Source organism: Theropithecus gelada, chromosome 15, assembly GCF_003255815.1.
Source record: "Theropithecus gelada isolate Dixy chromosome 15, Tgel_1.0, whole genome shotgun sequence".
Classification (NCBI taxonomy): Eukaryota; Metazoa; Chordata; class Mammalia; order Primates; family Cercopithecidae; genus Theropithecus; species Theropithecus gelada.
In genome coordinates this window covers 41,708,232-41,725,371 of record NC_037683.1, presented here as the reverse complement: position 1 = coordinate 41,725,371, position 17,140 = coordinate 41,708,232, and the positions used below count along the sequence as shown (strand labels likewise).

The 17,140-nt window shown below is 45.4% G+C and overlaps 1 pseudogene; it reads left to right on the top strand.

Moving 5' to 3' along the window:
- The first annotated feature begins 4,824 nt into the window (after window positions 1-4,824).
- On the top strand, window positions 4,825-15,266 carry LOC112607701 (annotated as a pseudogene).
- Window positions 15,267-17,140: the final 1,874 nt, after the last annotated feature.

The window sequence follows — 17,140 nt, the reverse complement described above, 5'->3', positions numbered from 1 at the left end:
GTAGTTGGAATTCTTAGCGTGCATCTGAAAGTCCCCGAAAGGAAGGGGTTAGGCTTTCCATTTTCTAAGAGATAGTTTTGCTGCCTTCTGGAAGGGATGATCAGATCTTAGGATAGGTGCCTCCCAATAACCCATAATGCTATTGGGAGTTTAGCCAGAACATTAGCCCCCTTGGATTAATTCAGAATTCATTCAAATAGTCATTCCCTAATGCCTACTCTATACAAGAATTTCCCTCAAGGTACTCACAACTGATTGGAGGTGAACAAAGATATGATCATGACTCTGGTCCCAGCCAGAAAGTTCTTAGAGCCTCCTTATCCAAGCAATCTGTAGTGGGGTGAGGCATTCCAGGAAACTTCAGAGAACTCCTCCTCTAAACCCTTTTTCAACAGCAAGTAGGTGAGATTTGGGGGAGACTATTGTGTAATAGAAAAAACACCCGAAAGGAGAATCTGGTTCCCTGAGGTCCACTTGCTGCTACCTCAGTGTTCTTTTGTAAAGTGAAGAATCTCTAATATGCGTGTTGGCTCTAACATGCTGAACATTTGCAACTAAAAAGCAGTCACAATCCCTGACCCCCAATTGCATAGAGCTTCATGGTTTCCACCCTGATGTCATTTGAATCTAATCCTCATGGTCCCCTGAGAGGTAGATGGGATGAGGACTATGATTTCCATTCTATGGATAAAGAAACTGAGGCTCAGCATGTGTCCAAGGTCGCATGGCAGGGGAATGGCTGAGCCTGGAGTTCAGGTTTTTCCCCACCCACTGCGATTGTTATGGGGCCTTCAGGCTCTGACAATCCATAATTATATAGTCAGCCTTAAAACGGCAAAACATTGAAGGGGGTGGCGGGAAGGTGACTATTAAGATGGTGAATGTAGCTTTTATGTGGAAGATACATCAGTATAAAAGCATTTGTATGGAAGGAAAGGAGGAATGTGGGCTCAGACCGTCTCTGGGATAGTGATCTTTTGTCAGTTTATTAAATTCAGATTTATTGCTGACTTTCTGACCAAAAACATAGCTGTTAGCAGTCTATAACGAAGCAGAAATATGAATTTTCAGTGAATCTGAGAAAAAAAATAAGAGAAGAAACATTAATGACCTGTCGTTTGGAATAAATCTTAGTGGTCACATAAACTAGGATGACAGGAATTTATATTGTCCCTTAACACTTGAATGACTAATGTGGCTAGAGTGGAGAGCCACAGAAATTATTTCTCTTAAAAAGCCAGCACCTGTTTGCAGGCTTTTGGAACTGTTTGATGAATTCAGGGAAGGTTGCCTTGATGTCCCCCAGTCAGGCTCTTGGTAGACAACACCAAACTTGAGACAGAGGTGGTGTTTCAGCCCTGTCCTAAGACCCTTAACTTGGCTGGTCTCAGAGGCTGTCAAGGTTCCTGAGTTGGTCGGGGAGGACCCTCAAGAGGCTAGAGAAGATCTTCTGAGAGACATTGATGAGCAGGGCAAGGGCAGCCAGAAAGGGCCTCAGATGGCCTTAGGGTGGATGTCCATCCGAACAGGTCCCTGATCCCACCACACACTGGGATCCTGGATTCCGTAGCATCAGAATTACTATGTTACAGCCAGAACAGCTCCCCAGAGATTTGTTAGTTTGACACCTCCATTTTTTCAGATGAGAAGACAGATTCACAGCATGAAAATAACTAGCTCAAACATACAGGATAAGAGAGTGGCAGGTGCAGAAGGAGAGCTCACACATCCAGACTCCTGGGCATCACACAGCCCCTATTTATGGGACAATGGTCCTTCCTTATTCGAGTGTGAGTGAGTACAACCCTGCATCCCATTGCTATCCAACAGATATGCCATGTTTAGTGCTGGGGATGTACGATCCCCAACCCAAACAATCCCACTAAGATACTTCCTGTAAAAATCATTACCCATTCTAAAAACCTCTCTCACTGGCATAGTGTGTTACCATCTACACCATGTTTTCGTGTATGGGATTCTTGCTAAATGGGTAGATTTTAGCTGCTCTTGACACACACACACACACACACACACACACACACACACACACAAATGGGTAATGATGTGAGATGATGGGTATGATAGTTTGCTTCATGTTCTCTTTATGTGATCCTCACAACCATACTGGAAAGGCACACAGAATGGCTACTTTTATTCTTTTTGTAGAAAAGATGAAGAAACTGAGGTTCAAGGAGTAAGAATTTCCTGAAAAACCCATGTGTCTTTCAGTGAAATTCTGAATGTATTGTAATGAAGTATGGTTAGTGGGTTAAGTTAATGGATTAGTCAACACCATTGCTGGGCACCATTAAGAACACAGAAAACCCCCAGCTCTGACCCTGTACCCCCAGCTCTCACGCTGAGACACTGCTGTCTATTAGAGAAAGAAGAGGTCATCAAACCCCCTGACCTCTTCTGGAATGGCCTGGGACTATCTTTGCCTCCCAGAGCCCACAAAGCCAATTCCTGGAGGTTTAAGTTAATGAAAGCCAGCTTTTTCTATAAACAGTTCACCTAAAATGCGATCTCTTTTTGAGGGTTTCCAGATCTGATTGGGGTGTCCTATTTTTTTCTGTTATTTAAAAACACACTGTAAGTATTTTAAAACCCATTCATCCAAGAGAAAACTTCTGGCTAAATTTTATGCTTTTATTCATTTATCAAATTTACAGCATTTTATGAAAGGGCTTTATCTATGTAGGTGTCTTTTCTATCAAAAGGTATAAAACTACCCTTTCCTCAAAATGATATGTATGTGGCAATAAATACCTGCATTAAAAATGGGAATTCCAGCCAAGTGTTATGCATGGATACACCTGATCCTGTCTTTGCAATTATGGATGATATGTATTGATGCTGGGGATTATTTATCTCATGCTCCATAATTGGCTATTAATTTATGAATATGAGAGCTATATTCCAGGTAACCCAGAATGAAATGCTGCAGATTTGATTTATTGTGACCTGATAATGGGTGTTAGGGGTTATCCAAGTGACACACAGAGAACAGAGGACACGGGAAGAAGCTGGAGTGTCGGAAGCGTTTTAACTTTGGCAAATACCAGATGTGTGAAAGGGTTTTAGGGGCCTGAGATTTAAGCCCATTTAGAGATTAAAATACCTTAATAATGACGACTTTAGCAGTCATTTCATTGATTCATTAATTCCCCCATTTATTATTTTTATTTTCTTTTTGAGACAGGGCCTTGCTTTGTCACTAAGGCTGGAATGCTCAATCACAGCTTACTGCAGCTTCGACCTCCAGGGCTTAAGTGATCCTCCTGCCACAGTCTCCTGAGTAGCTAAGACTACAGGCATGCACCATCACGCCTGGCTGATTTTTGTATTTTTAGTAGAGATGGGGTTTCCCCATGTTGTCCAGGCTCACTCCCCCATTTCAAACATATTATAGAGCACCCACTGTGTGCCAGGCACTGGGCTTGGCTCTGGGACAAAAATCATGAGCATAAACAGATATGTTCCTTGACCTCCTAGAGCCTATTCTCTTGTGAGGAAGGCACACCTTAAGATCACCACACGTTTGTGTCCTTCTCCCTTTTCTTTTTATTTATAGAACGCTGATATTGTTTGGGTTGACAAGATGCCCAACTAAACAACTACATTTCCCAGATTCCCTTGCAGTTGAGGGTAGCCATATGACACGTTCTGGTCAGAGAGATGTAACTGGAAACCTGCTGGTTATTTTGGGGACTTTGCTTTCCTGATAGGGTGACTGCCTCTTCCATCTTGTTGCTTCCTTTTTTCCCCCTTTCCTTAGAGAATATGACTATGCAGCTAGAAGTGAGCGGTTATCTTGCAACTATGAGGTGGCAATCTAGAATTGTTATGTGAGAAAAAATAAGCACCTACAGATGTGGTTAAACACATGGTAACTGTATCTTTTTTACATACAACCCATGCAGTTCCTACTGTTACACTCACATGTCTTGGGTGTGAGATTATGAGGCCAGAATTCTCTGAAGGAGTGGTAGGAGCCTGGAAAGGGTGATTCCAGCAGTGGCCAACTGCTAGGACTTGAGAAATGTGTCTGCAAGGGCTAAATAAGGTCTAGTCTCCCATGTTTCAAGGGCTACCCCAAGGTACACAGCATGTTGGAGTGATTTGTAAATACTCTTATCTACCACCGGATTGCATTGTGAAGTGGACACTGCTCACTTCACAAGGTTGTCACTTAGGAGGTAGAGATGGAAGAGTGTGAGTGGAAATCTCTTGTACAAAGGAAGGTGCTGTACAGAGGCCAATTACTTTTCTTTTCATACAAAATAGTCTGAAATTAAAGACAGGAAACATAATATGTATGTACATATCATATTATATATAATGACAGCCTAAGGAAAGGTGGATGTTTTCCTTTTAATTTAGAGATGGGGCCTCACTCTGTCGCCCAGGCTGGAGCGCAGAGGCACAATCACAGCTCACTACAGCCTTAAACTCCTGGGCTCAAGTGATCCTCCCTCCTCAGCCTCCCAAATAGCTGGGACTACAGGGTGCAAAACTGCCTCCTGAAGGATGATGCAGAAGGCCCTGGTTACAAAGGGCTGCGTAAAAAGGGCACATAGATGGCGTGCCCAGCATAGCAAAGTCCTGACAGTAGGAAAATGCTGGGAACCCGCGTAGGAAAGAACCAAGCCAGGACCCAAGGACTTCCATATTTTACAGAATGGATTGGAAACTAGGAAATGACCAATGGCAGGGTATAAGGGGTGTGTGTGCGTGTTTATGTTGAGGGTGATGTAGGGGGAGAGAAAAGCACCGGGTATAATTTTCTCCAACAGCCAGCTAAGCTGAAGGGATGTAGCGCCTATGCTTGAATTTTTCAAAGCAGTATTTGTAAGGCTTCAGGGTCCAGAGCTAGAAGTGACTCTGCAGCACAAGGCTGGAAGAAATCCAGGCTCAGGACCGCCTTCCCTTTCCTTCCCAGAGCCGCCCACCGACTGTTTGACAGGCACAAACTGGAGTTCTTTCCACACGGCGTGGCAGGGCCACGGAGAAGCCGCTCCTGGGTAATTAAACAATTAGCTCCTTGCACTCTTCCTGCAGGAACAAATCCGGGCCCCCATGGCATCTGTCCCCTCCTGTTCCTCCAGCTGGCCTCCTTGCCACGCGCACACCCTCTCCGGAACCAGGCCCGGCTGCCTGCGCCCCCCTCCCTTCCACTTCCGCCACCAGAAGGGGTGCAGGGAGGCCGGGCGGGAGGGGAGGGCCCAAGGCTCACGGGGGCTGGGTGACTGCCGCCCCAGCACGCGTGCCCCTGAACTTGTCTTCAAAGTTCTCCTACGGGGTTGGCAGCCCCCTCTTGAAAGCTGCTTCGTAGCCGAGGCAGCATATGGACTGTTGACAGAGCAGCTGCTGGGGAAGAAGACGCTGAAAGGAAGCCTCGAGGGATAAACAGGAGAAACCCATGTCACCACGTGGCACCCCAGGCGCGCGTCAATGCACCAGCTCGTTCACTCTCATCTCCTTCCGGGGGCGAGGAAAGTGGTTTTGGACTGCTGTGCTCGATTGTCTGCTCTTAAAATAATGAACATCATTATCATCCTAATGAGAATGAGTATGACAATGATAGCTAACAGTTCTCGAGCACTTATAAGTGCCAGCCAGTTCTCTAAATGATTTCAGGTGCGTTATTCCATGTGCTCCTTCAAACCGCCCTCTGAAGAAAGAACTGTTATTGTTCCCATTTTGTAGATGAAAAAACCAAGTCTAGAGAGCTTAAGGATTTTATGCTAGTCACACGGCTAGTAAGTGACCCAAGTCTCGCGCCAAAGCCTTCACTCTTAATCATTCTTGTAATTTCCTATTACAAGCATTTTGAGTGTCAGACCACTGTAGTAGGACGGATAATTAAGATGCGTGGTGTCGTGTGATTTACAAAGCAATGGCTGCGTTCATTCTCTCATCTGACCGCCAGAGAGCAGGGACAGGTGAGAGTCATCTCTGTACTCCCAGCCTCTAGAACTGGGTCTGGCACAGAAGCATACAGTGAATTAGAGGAATAATACATGAATAAATCAATCAATCAACCCTGGGAAGTGCTTTCACATTCATTTTGCAGGTGAGAAAACAGGCTCTTCAGAGTTTTGCCTGAAACCACATAATAATAAACTTGGTTGAGAGGAGATTTGAACTCTGATCGTCAGACCACAGGTCCTGTCCTCCCTCTTTCCTACCGGGAATGTAGCAGGTTAAATGGGGGAGAAGCCTGGGTTGGGGTGGGACAGGGAAAGAACATAAAGCCATGAGTATGGTTTATTTCAGAGTTGCTTGCGGATAACTTAATAAATCCCCAGGGTAGAGAGCTTGAAGAGTATTGTTTCAAATGACATCTAGATTGAGAAAAAGATGTTAATTTTTTTTTCCTGTCCCGAGCCCTGTCTGCAACCTGATCCCCAGTGGCCCCAGGAAGCTGTGGGTCTGTCAAATGCCGTTTCCCCAGGTGGATCAGTGATCCCAGTTGGGGATCTGGACCTTCCAGACGTGAAGGCAGAAGCGAAGAGCCCATTCATCACATTGAAAGCTGATACCTGACAGAGATTCAATCCCATCTTGATGCTGGAAACTTGGAGAGAAATGGAGTGGTTTAATTTTCTCAGGTACCAGAGAAAAAACTTCCCGAATATCAAAGGTAGGACCAGAAACTGCATGAATGACTACTAGAAAGCTCCACTTCAGGGCGTGGCAAATCAGGGCCTGGCTATTGGCAGTCTCTTATTTCCAGAACATGATTCTGGAAGATTCTTCAAATGTGTGTTGCACACAAATATGTCAAGCATGAATTTACTATGCTATTTGGCACAGGGAAAATACTATATCCAAACTCTGCCTCCTTTTAAGTGGAGAATGGGCTGGAAACCTGGAGGAGGTCAGGTTCCTAAGGATGGGCTTTGCTAAGCAGAGGAATATGGGGAGGATGCAGACTGGATTAACCAAGAGAAAGCTAAATCGTTAACATTTTGTGGCGTTGAACTTAAGATTTCTGAGTCCTTTAGAGTTCATGGACATAAGGACAAGAACAGAAGCCTGCTACATCTGAATCGCAAGCTTTGTAAAAGTCCACTGAGACCAGAGGCACTTCTACTCCAACTCTTGTCTAATCGGTGAGGTACAAGGGTATCCTTAATGGAATTCTCATATGTAAAGAAAGGAACCAGATTCCTGGGCCCTTCTGACTACCCATGATTTCTCCCCAACCTCATCTGAAATGCTTTTGCCCCTGGGTGTTTGCTTATGCTGTTCCTGGTGCCTGGAATACATATTCCTCTTTTCCGCTCACCAAACCTTTGTTTATGCTTAGAAGCATACATCGAGTCACACCCCTTTTATGTGTGTGTGAAGCCTTCCTTGGACACTCCCAGCTGAGCTGGTTACATTCTGCTTGGGATTCCCACTTTGCACATTCTTCTGCTTGTCACGTGCTATTGTCTTCGTTTTGTTAGTTTGGTTTAGGAGTCTGTTTCCCTCAGGCGGAAAGGAGGACAGGCTTCCTTCCTATTCCCTTCCAGAGGTCCAAGGGCCAGGTAGATTCTGGTGCTTGTTAGCAGCTCCTTTTTGAAAGAACAAGAAGGTATGATGTCTAACCTGTTGACAATGCCAGAATGGTTTTACTTTGTGTTATTCATTTTGAGCAAATTTCCAAGGGGACTTTGAGGGACTGATGGGGAACAACTTGGAGGACTCCTGAGATGCAGACTTCTGGAACTTTCCCTGTCCCTGAGTTGTGATTCAGTTGAAAATGTGCACTTAGAAAGATATCTTCCCAAGTCAAACCTGTGTCCCAGGGAAAGGAAGGGCCAGGTGGAGACGGCAGATCTCATCCCCAAAGACCTCAAAGGGTCCTTTGGCTCCATGATTGCTCCCTCTTCAGTCCTTCCAAGCCCTGTTGATGTTATAATCCCTGTTATTCAAATTGCACCAGAGGAATCCATGCCAGCCCATTCTGGCTTCTTAGTCATTTCACTCATCAGCCCAGGATCCAGGGTTAATCATTCAGCTTCAGGTTTCTTCACTTGTGGATAACAAAGTTGCTAACTTCATAGGATGGTTAGAAGAATTAAATGAGAAGTTATTTATTTATCCATGTATTTATTTACACAATTTAAATGGCAGTATAACTAACATAGACTCAAGGGCATGAATCTTAACTATAAGCTCAATGATTTTTTTTACATACATGTGCAGCTGCTAACCACCACCCAGATCAAGATAGACAGTTAAATGAGATTTTAAAAGCTGACAGAAGCTTATAAACTGTAAAGCGCTGAAGAAATGTTGGTTTTGAGTATTACCAGGAGGTGGAGCCTCTTTCCCATTAAATTCCTCTCCCATAACTTCTAGGTTTCTAGAAATCATTAGCACCAGTTGCAACACCCTAGGAAATAATTGCTGGTGCCAGGACCTTGATACCCCAGCCATGCAGAGTGGAGACGTAGACCCATCCATTGCTGTTAATCTCCACATTATCAGCATGACTTCTCTGGGTCTTGTTAACCCCTGCACCCTCCCCTTCAGGCAGCAGTATGTCCTCACAAAACAGGGCCATTGACAACACAGTTGTGCAATTTCAATTCAGTACAATTTGATTCAAAAAGATGTGCCCTTTATGCTGGCCCTGGACAGAGAAGGGGAGAAGAAACTTTCTCGGCTGGGCCCTCCAAGCTGGGGCTTGAAGACTATGAGGCTGTGGCCAATTTAGTACATACCTGGGCCCTTCAAGCTGGGGCTTGAAGACTATGAGGCTGTGGCCAGTTTAGTACATACCTGTGAAGTGAAGGCCACAGAGGTTGGAGCTGTGACTGTCACCCTTCTCTCCCATGGGACTCTCTACCAGAGGGTTTCCAGACCCTCTCTCCAGTGCTGTCTACTCCTCTGGGCTTTAGCCAGCTTCTCCACTTTACCTGCTAGATTTCTCCCCTGGCTACTCTATGGCCCTCAGAACTTAGTGATTTGCTAAGAAACCCATCTTTTCTCTTCCACCTGGCTTCCTCCTCCTGGCTTCCCTCTTTCTCCATTCTGGCATCACTAACTCCCAATCATCCACTCTAAGCCACATCCGAGGGTCAATTTTATACAGGCTATGGTTCTTCCTTCTGAACTTTCTCTCTCATTATCTCCACTGTTGCCTTGAAAAGCCCCCATTCTGCCAGAGCCTCCTAACTGACTTTCTGCCAAAGCTGGAGTCCATTCCCTCCCTCACTTCCCTAACAAATGTTACCCACCCTTCCAGACCAAGGAAAATGCCTCTGCCTCCCGGAAGTACTCCTCGATTCCTTCAGTTACATGTTATTTACCTTTTCTGGTTGTTGACTACAGTCAGCCTTTCTCACACTTTCTAAGTTTCTCGCTCTGTCTCCCTGTCTCTGGTGTTAGTGCAGTATTTGGCCCTGGGCATTGGTGAATGAATGGATGAATACTGCATTTATGGCTAGACAACATAAGTAAAGGCAAAGCCATTGAGCTATTAATCATACTTTCAGGGACCCAAGCCTCTTTTAAAAGGCCAGAATATGCTAATTCAAGTGGAGGCTTTGAGAATCTTCCTTTATCCTCTCCATCCCTGACCCTTGAGCCTAACAGAAAAGGGCAGACACCTGACACCTCACACTGCTCAGTGCATGGAAATGTTGAATCTAGAGAAACTTTGTGATAATTACCTACCTACTTGAAAGTACAAACTATGTAATTTGCCTTTAAGTGATCTTAAATTATTATAAATAATGAAGTATGCTCAGAATACTCAAGTACTGGTACATCAAATTGAAAACAATTAAAATTAAGATGGATTTATTAGTATTGTGACTATTATTGATTAAAATGGTAATGATAAATAAGGAGAAATGTTAAGTACAACAGGGAATTGGTAATATTTCTTCAAAGTAATCATTTTGCTGTGACTACCCAATTATTAGTACATTTAATGTGTTATTCAGTGCAATTAATTACCCACTTTGCTTCTGGGAAGGCACTAGGAAAAAATTGCTTTCTGCCTGGAGTGGAAAAGCCACTGCTTCTGGAATGATGTGTGATGAAGACCACGCTCTTTGCGGATGTGGCTCCTAGCAGTTCTGATAGAAGCTGCACATGCCCTTGGGGAAGAAGGGACACAACAGATATAGCAGGTTCTCAGTCTCACAGTCACTTGCTTTTGTAACCATGGGAGGTGCTGGTAAGCAGGCTGGAGGATGGAGTCAGGAAACCTGGCTTGAATCTTGGCTGGGTCAACTAGTTGTGTGACCTGAGTTTAGCTGCTGCACCTCCCAGTGGTTCATTTTCCTCCTCTGTAGAATGGGAATAATACAATCTGCCTGTGGAGATCTCTATGTAAAGGGGACCTGTCAGCGGGGCAGATGTGCTGGGCTGTAGTGATTACATGTCAAGAGCCTTAGGTCTTCCCCTAGGCTCACTCTGACTTGGAGATTTGCTTCTGGGTCCTGTAAACCACTGCTGGGAGTCACCTCTGGCAGTGTGCCATAGGTCTGTGACATCTAAATGCAAGGTGAACGTGGAAGGTTGCATACCTACCCTCTACCCCCACTGTCAGAGACATTTGAACCAGAGCAACTCCATCTTGAACAGGGGCTGGGTAAAATAAGGCTGAGACCTACTGGGCTGCATTCCCAGGAGGTTAGGCATTCTTAGTCACAAGATGAGATAGAAGGTCAGCAGAAGATACAGGTCACAAGACTTTGCTGATAAAATAGGTTGAAGTAAAGAAGCTGGCCAAAACCCACCAAAACCAAGATGGCGATGAAAGTGACCTCTGGTCGTCCTCACTCCTCATTATACACTAATTACAATGTATTAGCATGCTAAAAGACACTCCCACCAGTGCCATGACAGTTTACAAATGCCATGGCAATGTCAGGAAGTTACCCTGTATGGTCTAAAAGGGGAAGAACCCTCAGATCCGGGAATCGCCCACACCTTTCCTGGAAAACTCATGAATAATCCACCCTTTGTTTAGCATATAATCAAGAAATAACGATAAGTATAATCAGTCGAACAGCCCACACCCCTGCTCTGCCTATGGAGTAGCCATTCTTTTATTCCTTTACTTTTTTTAAACTTGCTTTCACTTTACTTTTTAAACTTGCCCCAAATTTTTTCTTGTGCGAGGTCCAAGAACCCTCTGTTGGGGTCTGGATCAGGACCCCTCTCCAGTAACACCACTCCATCCTACATCCCCGATCCAGGTGATAGTCTCCACTAGCCTTCTCTGCTCTCTTTGCTGGGAAGATGTTAAATGGGACAAATGATGAGCTAATAATTGCTGGACACTTTTACAAAGCTCTTGTCTATTTGTTTTCTTATTGTCTGTACAACCATTCTACTAGGTCAAGGAGGTTTTTATTAACCTCATTTATAAACAAGGACACTAGGGTTTAGACAATAGGGTCTAGAGAGGAAAAGTGACTCTCCCAAGGTCACAGATCTAAGAAGTGGTCACTTGTGTACTTGAACTTGAACCCTCTGACCCCAGGAACCAGGCTCCCTGCCCCTTTAGCTTTCTTATATTATTGCCACATTTCCTTATCCTCAGAGTCCTCCAGCTCCCAACTCTCCCCTATGCCAAGGTTCACTGTATTGTTTCATAAAGCTAATTGCTAGTTTTTACATAAAGGCTTTATTTTCTGAGCTCTAAATTGCCCAAATTAGATTTTATTAAGCTCACACATATGATTTTCCTTGTTTTTATTAAAATTAAGTTCACTCACTTGCCATTTGCAAGGGAGTTTGAAATTAGATTGCTTGGTATCCACGGAAACACAAAGAGAATCTTCTATGTGATCAGACTTTTACCCACAGAATAGAAAAAAAAAAGGCAGCTGGTAATTAGGTGCGTAATTCATAGGCAAGCTCCTGAGCTCGGAGGCCAGGATCCTCTGCTTTGTGACTGAGCCATTACGACAGCTCTTCAGGCGCTTCCCTGTGCTGGGGAGGAGCAGGAAGGATGGGGGTGTGGGAGGAGCTGGTGTCAGTCCTAGCTCCATCCCTCCCTCATTCTACAATTTTGGGAAAGGCATGTCTCTTATTCTGGGCCTCTGTTTTCCCATCTGTAAAATGTGGAATTAAGGAAGTTAGGCATGGCAAAAAGATTTTATCCCACATTTTACTTCTGATTCCTGGTAGCGAATGGCTGTAACACTGTGATGGGAAGGCTTTTCAGGTCATACCTGAACTCAGCAGAAAATTGCATCTTGATTGACTCACTCATTCAGCAACTACTAATTGAGCAACTGCTGAGTACCAGGGACTCTTTCAAGCACTGGGGAATAGGTGAACAACTTAGAAGAGGCTCAGTTCTCAGGATACAACAACCATAAAAACAGACAGCTAAATAAATTAAATTTAAAAATGATCATAACAGAAGACAACTCAGGGAAGGTGATGCTACCTTAGATTTGTGGGGATCAGCAGGAGGTGATATTTGAGCTGAGACTTGAGAGGACAAGAACAACTCAGTCATGAGGAAATCTGGCTGCAGCCAATGTGTGCATCACAAGGTGGGATGGAACTTGGCATGCACAAGGAACAGAGACAAAGCCAGCGTGGCAGTTGAGGGTGAGATGATCTCAGATGGACTCAGTGTGGGAGACTGCGGCTAGATGGTGATTGATTTGTTATGTCTGCCATTGGCAAGGAAGCGGGGAGCCTCACTGGTGTGTGCTCCCTGTTTGTAATCCCTGGACCAAATGATCTCAGTGGTGACATTCCAGGATTGGCAAGGGCCCCTTTCTAGTATAGGGGTGTGGCTTCCAGAAGAAAGCTGTGGTTGTGTTACTTCCAATAGGGTGGGTAGGGAGGGAAGAGTCCCTTGGGAAAGGGGTTGTCATTTGAACTGGGCTTTGAAGGATGCTCATTTCCATACAAAAGGGTGACATGTCCTTCTCCCTGGTACCTATTTTACCCTGAAGAATCTGGGATGCTTCTTCAGCAATTTAGGCAAGGTGTAGCCTGGCATGGGTAAGGAAGACTATGTTGGCTGTTAGCCAGGTAACATAGACGGGACACTTCAGTTTTTCTGAGCCATAGTTCCTTCATCTTTAAAATGAGACAGCAATAACATTTATCCCTCAGAGTTTTGTGAGAATTAAGTAATAAATTGGCACAAAAACCTTTATGAAATATGATACCAGCATTTTAATATTTATAATTTATATATGAAACAGCTTTAATACAAGATTGACAATATTAAATACTATTAGTAAGATTTAAAACTGTTTGTTATTATTAGGATGACTCTTGATGCTCATCCCTCAGAAGAACTTCATGATTTTTCTTGAGTGTAAATTGTCACAGCTTTTATGGAAAACAATGAACAGTGTGCATCAATGGCCTAAAAAATATTTGTTTCTTTATGCCCAGGAATTCTACTTCTTAGAATTTAACAAAAATAAATAAGTGGACTTCTGCTTCTGGCTATGGTTGAGCAGGCTGTAGCAGCCTAATGCTCCTGCTAAGAGCTAGAAACACTGAACAAAATACAAAAGAAAAGTTGTGTGTATTCACACAATGGAATAATATACAGCAATGAAAATGAATTATTGCTACAAGAAAAACATCATGGATGAATCTTACAGACAATGTTGAGCAAAGGAACCAGATGCAAAATCTAGGCCAGGCACGGTGGCTCACACCTGTAAACCCAGCATTTTGGAAGGCCAAGGTGGGAGGATTGCTTGAGACCCGGAGTTCAAGACCAGCCTGGGTAACAGTGAGACCCCATCTCATAAAAAAAGCCCCATCTCCACTCCTTCTGGAATCTCCACCTGGCTCAGCCCACCTGCCTCGACTCCTGCCTCCACCACGTCCATCAGAGTGACCCAGAAATCCTACAAGGTGTCCACCTTTGGCACCCCGGCCTTCAGCAGCCACTCTTACATGAGTGGGCCTGGTGTCTACCTCAGCTCCTTGAGTTTCTCCTGAGTGGGCAGCAGCAACCTTCGGGGTGGCCTGGGTGGAGGCTATGGTGGGGCCAGTGGCATGAGAGGCATCACTGCTGTCATAGTCAACCAGAGCCTGCTGAGCCTTCTTAACCTGGAGGTGGACCCCAACATTCAGGCCGCGTGCACTGAGGAGAAGGAGCAGATCAAGACCCTCAACAACAAGTTTGCCTCCTTCATCTAGAGGGTAAGGTTCCTGGAGCAGCAGAACAAGATGCTGGAGGCCAAGTGGAGCCTCCTGCAGCAGCAGAAGACGACTCTGAGCAACATGGACAACAAGTTCGAGAGCGACGTCAACAACCTTAGGCGGCAGCTAGAGACTCTGGGCCAGGAGGAGTTGAAGCTGGAGGCGGAGCTTGGCAACATGCAGGGGCTGGTGGAGGGCTTCAAGAACAAGTAGGAGGGTGGGATCAGTAAGCATACAGAGATGGAGAATGAATTTGTCCTCATCAAGAAGGAGGTTGATGAAGCTTACATGAACAAGGTACAGGTGAGTCTCTCCTGGAAGGGCTGACTGACGAGATCAACTTCCTCAGGCAGCTGTATGAAGAAGAGATCCGGGAGCTGCAGTCCCAGATCTCGGACACATCTGTGGTGCTATCCATGGACAACAGCGGCTCTCTGGACGTGGACAGCATCATCGCTGAGGTCAAGGCGCAGTACGAGGAGATCGCCAACCACAGCCGGGCTGAGACTGAGAGCATGTACCAGATCAAGTATGAGGAGCTGCAGACCCTGGCTGGGAAGCACGGGGATGACCTGCGGCGCAGGAAGACTGAGATCTCCGAGATGAACCGGAACATCAGCCAGCTCCAGGCTGAGATTGAGGGCCTCAAAAAGGCCAGAGGGCTTTCCTGGAGGCCGCCATCGCAGATGCCAAGCAGCGCCCTTAAGGATGCCAACGCCAAGTTGTCCGAGCTGGAGGCCGCCATGCAGCGGGCTAAGCAGGATGTGGCGCTGCAGGTGCATGAGTACCAGGAGCTAATGAATGTCAAGCTGGCCCTGGACGTAGAGATCGCCACCTACAGGAAGCTGCTGGAGGGCAAGGAGAGACGGCTGGAGTCTGGGATACAGAACGTGAGTGTCCATATGAAGACCGCCAGTGGCTATGCTGGTGGGCTGAGCACGGCCTATGGCGGCCTCACAAGCTCCAGCCTCAGCTACGGCCTGGGCTCCAGCTTTGGCTCTGGCGCGGGTTCCAGCTGCTTCAGCCGCACCAGCTCCACCGGGGCCGTGGTTGTGAAGAAGATTGAGAACAGTGATGGGAAGCCGGAGTCCCAGTCCTCTGACATCCTGCCCAAGTGAACAACTGCGGCAGCCCCTCCCAGCCTGCCTCTCCTGGCTGCCCCAGAGCCCGGGAGGGAAGCCGCTGTCCAGGGGAGCACAGGGTACAGGAGACCCTTACCCCAGGCCAGTCATATTGGACTTAACATAACTGCTCTCTTAATTACAGAAAGACCTGAGAGAGGCTTTGTAATCACGAAGTGTAAGAGCCTGATTGCTTATGCCCCCATGCAAGCTGCCTTCCTCTTCCCTCAAGGATCCGAATAGGGATGAGGGGATGCTTTCCAAATTTTCTAGTATGAGTTTTTACGGCTGTTATAATCAGAAAAAAATATTAAATAACGTTCTTTATCTCTATGAGTCATATAATGTTAGTGTGCTGTGCCTGCAAGTCACCTGGGGGCCTTGTCAAAATGCACGCTCTGGTTCTGTATGGCTGGGGGCCTGGGGTTCTGCATTTCAAACATCCCAGGGGATGCTGCTGCTGCTGCTGGTGCAGACGGTGCTTTGAAGAGGGTGGGTACAGGCTGTGACCCCCTCCCTGCTATTAACCTCCCTCCCCCCATGTTTCACACATCTTCACAGTTCACTGGACATTTCGTGCAATGATTATTAAGTAAGAGGAGTTTCAAGGGGGTTGAAATCTATACATGTTTGGGCTCAACACACAGCACTGTGGTGGTTACTTCTTTAGAGAACAGGTTCCCAGATTTGACCTCCTTTACACCCCAAACAGATAAAACCATTTGAACCCGCAGAAAGGGACTTAGAAATCAAGAGGCCTCAGTTATGCCAGTGACTCAGTTTTCCCTCCCCTTATGCAATTGATGGGATTTTGTGTACATTGTTGGTAAAGATGATGATTTTCATGGTCCTACAAAAGGGTTGTTATGGAGTTAGGGAGCGCTAAATCGCCAAGTCTTCACTGGAGGCTGGAGGGTCACTTACTGTGGTGTCATAACAGGGATTTCAACATCAAAGGGGAATGTGGCTAAAAGACCTAGAATATCCTCAGTATTATGAGTCAAAGATAGTTTTGCTTTCCAGTTCTATTACGAATCAAAAGATCATATTATGTCTTCTTGGAGAGATAAATAGGAAAATACTGAAGCTACATGAGTGAACTATTTGTTTTATTATTTGAAATTGCAGAATCAAGCAGTGCTAGGGTGGAAAAGACACTTAAAGGCCTCTAGTTCTGCCTGCTTGTAGGAGATGCTCTGTAGAGTTTTGGTGCCGTGGTCAGAGAAGCCTCCCAAACTCAAAGGAGTCCTCCTGAGAGATGATTGTGGTAATCTGGTCTCCAAACAAAACGTCATTGACAGGAATAAGTTGCCTCCCTGGAATAAGTTGCCTCCCCTACCATTAGGTAGGTCTGACTGTTTGGAATTCTCTCAGGTAACTAGAAATCTGACTCCCTGTGATCTTCTCCCAATGTCCCAAGGTTTAAACCAGGTGTTTCCAAACGTCCCTGCTGACAGATATCACCTAGGCTGCTTACTTAGAATCCAGCCCAACTCCAACTTACACAAACAGATGCTCATGTCCCTCCTGGATATTTTGATTCAATGGGGCTGAGATGGGGTTGGATTTTTGTTTTAATAGCCGTGCTTACTCGGTTCAGGCATATGGGCATATGGAATCAGTGAAGAAGGCATTTAGATACAAAGGCTCATTCCTTTGTCTCCAGAGAAAAATCCATTATTGAAAGTGGCAGATACAGGCTGACTGACTTCTTTATTTCATATTTACCATATGAGCTGCTAGGTCGTATTTTTTTCAACTGAACATAAATGTGAGATACACACACACACACACACACACGTTTTAAAATGCCCCTGTCCTTATGATTGTGAGAAAGATAAGTGAAGCTGTTTTAAGGTAGCTACAACTAA